The sequence below is a fragment of the Rhagoletis pomonella genome, unplaced genomic scaffold (genome assembly GCF_013731165.1).
Source record: "Rhagoletis pomonella isolate Grant_MI unplaced genomic scaffold, Rhpom_1.0 Rhpom_scaffold_00014, whole genome shotgun sequence".
NCBI lineage: Eukaryota > Metazoa > Arthropoda > Insecta > Diptera > Tephritidae > Rhagoletis > Rhagoletis pomonella.
This window is the reverse complement of record NW_023458568.1, coordinates 20,018,704-20,023,806: the sequence shown is the minus strand read 5'-3', so window position 1 is coordinate 20,023,806 and position 5,103 is coordinate 20,018,704.

The following is a 5,103-nucleotide window of genomic DNA, read 5'->3' as shown; positions in this document are numbered from 1 at the left end:
AAAAAAAGATATTGCACAAAAACTTATACATCTATTCCAGAGAAACAACATGGTGCCACTGCTAAGGGAGCGATGCGAGAGAGAGACAACTATCAGCTCATTGAACCTTTAGTTATTGAATCATGCTTTATCAATACAACATACAAACATACACTCATATGTATGCGTGTTGCTTAAGGGTCTGATTATGCATACTTCGCATAACTTCGCACAACCATTTGTACCAGTGCACTAAAAGTGTAACTTAAGAAAATGTGAAGCAAAATCTAAATTCAACAGATCGCTAAATTTTTAAAAGTTCTGCTAATTTCTGGGTAATGTTATACATACAAAATACATACAAAGTACATACGAAATTACAGTTTGAAGTTTATGCGAAGTTATGCGAAGTATGCATAATCAGACCATAACTATACGCAAAATACAGCACACAAATATTTTCGCAAATACAAATTGGTACAATTCTCACTTGCACTAATTGGTAGCAAAAACTGCCCTGTATGCAAAAGCTAATGATTTCCAGTTTACTTACAACAACACCACGGCTCACTTTGGCTCAGTTACAACAAACACAGCAAAACAAACGAAACAAACGTCGACTCTGCAGAAACAAATGAAACAAAAATCTGCCGACATTCATTCCCCGCTGCCTCGCGTTGGCTTGCATTTGCTCAGCTGTATGCTTGTAGCATTGATTTGTTACTTTGTGGTTGAAATATTTTTTTGCTATTCGCAGAACAATGTTGTTGTAATTGGTATTGACGTTGTTATCGTTCGGCTCAGTAATTTAAATTTGTTGAGCAAAACCTCTGCTTTATTTCTGAAGTTACCTAATAGTAATAAATACATATATTTACCTTTTGCATTTAATTTAAAGAGCTTTTTTGTAAACTGACTGCTAATATACACATTCGATTGTAAGAATTGAAACGCGTTAAAAAAACTTATTCCAGGTGTTCTATTTTCTTTTTTCTCTGTTCGCTTACACTGATATCAGAACCACAATACCGGCAAACTGATCACTGTGAAATGCGCGCTGTCAAAATTAGAACACCCGCAAACATTTAAAATTGAACACAGCCAAAGCGAAATACGGAGTTCACTCGGCGTCATTTTGTATCGAGAGATTTATTTCTAGGTTGCGGCAGTACATGCCTAAGGTGGCCGTATAGTTTTTTTTTAATCTAAAAGTTTTGGAAGAAAACAACACATAACACGATTTTTTTGTCATTAGTTTAAAAATACGGCTATCGATTCGTTAAATCCTGCTTAAAATAAAATGATTTATAGTAATTATTCCTTTTTTATAGCTATATTAACTTTTTTTTAATGACTGTTATGTGCATATATCGGTCTGTTACAATTTTATTATTCTCAAATACTTTCGTTTGCTACTCATATAGCAACATTCAGTTTATCTTATCAATTTAACTGAATTAAAATGTTCAAATAAGTGGGAACTTGCTTAAAAAATATTTTATAAAGTAAACTTCCCAAACCTCATTAGTTTAGAAAATATATGTATTGTAATATTTCATTTATTTAACCAATTTAAATGAATAAAATTTTTCAAACAGGTGGCAGATCCCCTAAAAATATTTTCGGCATTAAAATTGCCTAATCTCTTTAGTTTGATGCCAATATTGCAATATATAATTTATGTTATCAATTAAATTAAAAAAAGTTTTCAAACAGGTGGCAACCTTCCACAAAAATATTTTCAGTTGCAAGCCTTTGCAAAGCTCTTTCTTTTGCCAGTCACACTGCAATATTTACTTCATCGTATCAATTTACTTAAACTGAAATTTTCAAACAGGTGGCAACTCTCTAATCTTTTTCTTCTGTATTGTAAGCTGGACCTCTAGCGATACATCGGTGAAAACTGCATTCCATTTCATGCATTGGTTTTCGAGTTATGCGCGTGCAAACATTCAGGCTGATTTGGCTTCCGTTGCTCTAATAAAGACCCCCGCATTAATTTTTCTATAATAGCTATAATGTACAGACATCAGCTGGTACAATTTTATTATAAGTACAGATATAGATTTCATTTGTTTTATCAATTTAATACAATAAAATTTTTAAAACAGGTGGCAGCCCTCCCTAAAAATATTTTCGGCAATAAAATTTCCTAAACCGCTTCAGTTTGATACCCATATTGCAATATACAATTTATCTTATAAATTAAATTAAATGTAAATTTTCAAACAGGTGGCATCTCTAAAAAAATATTTTTGGCTGTAATCCTTCTTAAGCCTCTTTCTTTTGACGCCCATATTGCAATATAAATTTTTTTTGTCAATTTACTTAAACTCCAATTTTCAAACAGGTGGCAACTCTCTAATATTTTTTCTTCCTAAATTTTAATTGAGACCTCTAGCAATACATCGGTGAAAACTGCATTCAAATCCATGCATTCGGTTTCGAGTGATGCGCGAACAAACATACAGACAGACAGACAGACAGACAGACAGACAAAATTTCTAAAAATGGTTGATTTGGCTTCTGGTGCTCTAATAAAGACCCCCCACATTAACATCGACCTGTTACAATTTTATTATATGTATAGATATCTAGATGTAGATTTAGATTTCATGTATTTTATCATTTAATTCAATAAAATTTTTCAAACAGGTGGCAGCCCTCCCTAAAAATATTTTCGGCAATATAATTTCCTTAACCCTTTCAGTTTGATCCCCATATTGCAATATTCAATTTATCTTATAAATTAAATTAAATGTAAAATTTCAAACAGGTGGCAACTCTAAAAAATATTTCTGGCTGTAAGCCTTCTTCATTCTCTTTCTTTTGACGCCCATATTGCAATATTCATTTTTTCTTATCAATTTACTTAAACTCCAATTTTCAAACAGGTGGCAACTCTCTAATTTTTTTTCTTCCTAAATTTTAATTTAGACCTCTAGCAATACATCGGTGAAAACTGCATTCAAATCCATGCATTCGTTTTCGAGTGATGCGCGAACAAACATACAGACAGACAGACAGACAGACAGACAGACAGACAGACAGACAAAAATTCTAAAAATGGTTGATTTGGGTTCTGGTGCTCTAAAAAAGACCCTGCACATTAATTTTTCTTTAATATCTGTAATGTACAGACATCGGCCTGTTACAATTTTATTATATGTATAGATTACAGTTAAGTAAACAAAAATCTTTAGTTAACTTTTTAACGTATGATTTTGAAATTTTTTGTTTGTTTCCAATAAATTCGATAACGTTGCTGTAACAGTGGCAATGGCCCACGATTTTTTTAATAACATTTTTTTTAAGTTTTATTCATATTTTATTTTATTTAACGTTTGGAAACTTTTATTTTATTCATCTTTTTTCTTTCACTTTCAGTTTCTAAAATTTTTAGTTTTTCAATAAAGATAATTTATAAAAATTAAACAAGGAAAAAAATAAATAAAAAATGGCACACCAACGCTCTGCTCACTCAGCCATTGCGTCTGTTGAGCCAGTGCGCGCAAAATGATATTTATTTATTTATGATATTTATTTATTTAATAAGAATAATAACAATATAAAATAGCAAGTTGGGTAGCTGGCGAGGCCTAGTCTCCAGTCTACTTTTGTGTGCGGCGGGCGGAAAGACCTAGTTTCCGCTTCGCGCTGTAGACAAGCTGTTCTTTATGGTCGGAAAGGCCGAGTTTCCGATCCATGTTCCCGAAGTCATTACGTTGTATGTGAGGCAGGCGGAAAGGCCTAGTCTCCGCTCCACGCTGTGGACGAACTGTTGGGCTTCGTCGGAAAGGCCGAGTTTCCGATCCATGCTCGTATTGTCGTAAACGGTCGCGAAAATATATGAAGCCGTTACAATTGTACTAAGCAGTCATAGATATTATGTAATTTTTCGTTCCCGGTTAAAGATATTAATTAATTTATTTAACATGTTGAGCAAAGTTTTCTTTATTACAAAAAGTTATTCAGATATGTCGAAGCAATCATAATGTTTGTTAAAATCTTGGCATCGAAAACGAAAAGCATCATGCATTTCAAAGTTTGATTTGCAAAGTGTCGGCAAATCTATAAGCTTTAGGCGATCTTTGTAGGGTGGGAGATTTTTAGACGAGTCCCAACGTAAATTTTTTACGGCAAATAACAGGAACTGTTTCTGCATTGATTCGAGCCTGTCGCTATGAATTTGATAACTAGGATTCCATACTACAGATGCATATTCCAAAATCGGTCTTACTAGAGAGGTAAAAAGAACTTTAGTGACATAAGGATCGTTGAACTCCTTAGCCCAGCGCTTAATAAAAGCCAACACCCCTCTAGCCCTAATCACGCAGGAGTTTATGTGAGCTAAACCTAGGTCAATGAAATTGGTTACTTGCTCAACATTGTGGTCGGATATCATAAACGAATTTGAGTGCAACGATTTTCTAGATAAGGACATGAATTTTCACTTTTTAAAATTGAGTGAGATGGAATTGGCTCCCTATCTTCTGCACTACTAATGTATGTACTTAAAGAGCTTAACTTCATCAGCGTACATTAAGCATTTCCAATAATACAACACATTTGGAAGATCATTTATCAATAAAATAAACAAGAGGGGACCAAGATGGCTGCCCTGAGGTAACCCGGACGTGACATGTATTGCCCGAGAAGTACAATTTTTAAAAATTACTCTTTGTTTCCTATCTATTAAGTGAGAAGAAAGCCAGCTGAGAATAATAGGAGGGAAACCAATTCGATCAAGTTTATATATAAGGATTGAATGTGATAATTTATCAAATGCCTTGCTGAAGTCAGTGTAAATCACGTCAGTTCGGAGATTGTTTTTAAACCTATTAGATACATAAGTAGTGAATTCAAGTAGATTAGACACAGTTGATTTACCTTTGCAAAAACTGTGTTGCGATAGGTCAATAGCAGAAGTAATAAAGTGAGATAGTTCTTCCGTAACGATTGCCTCAAAAACTTTAGGAATAGCACAAAGCTTCGAAATTCTTCTATAGTTTGCGATGTTGGTCCTACTTCCGTTTTTATAAAGTGGCAAGATAAACGAATCCTTTCAGAAAGATGGAATGACACCCTGTTTTAGGGAAGCATTAAAAATATTTATCAGAGGCT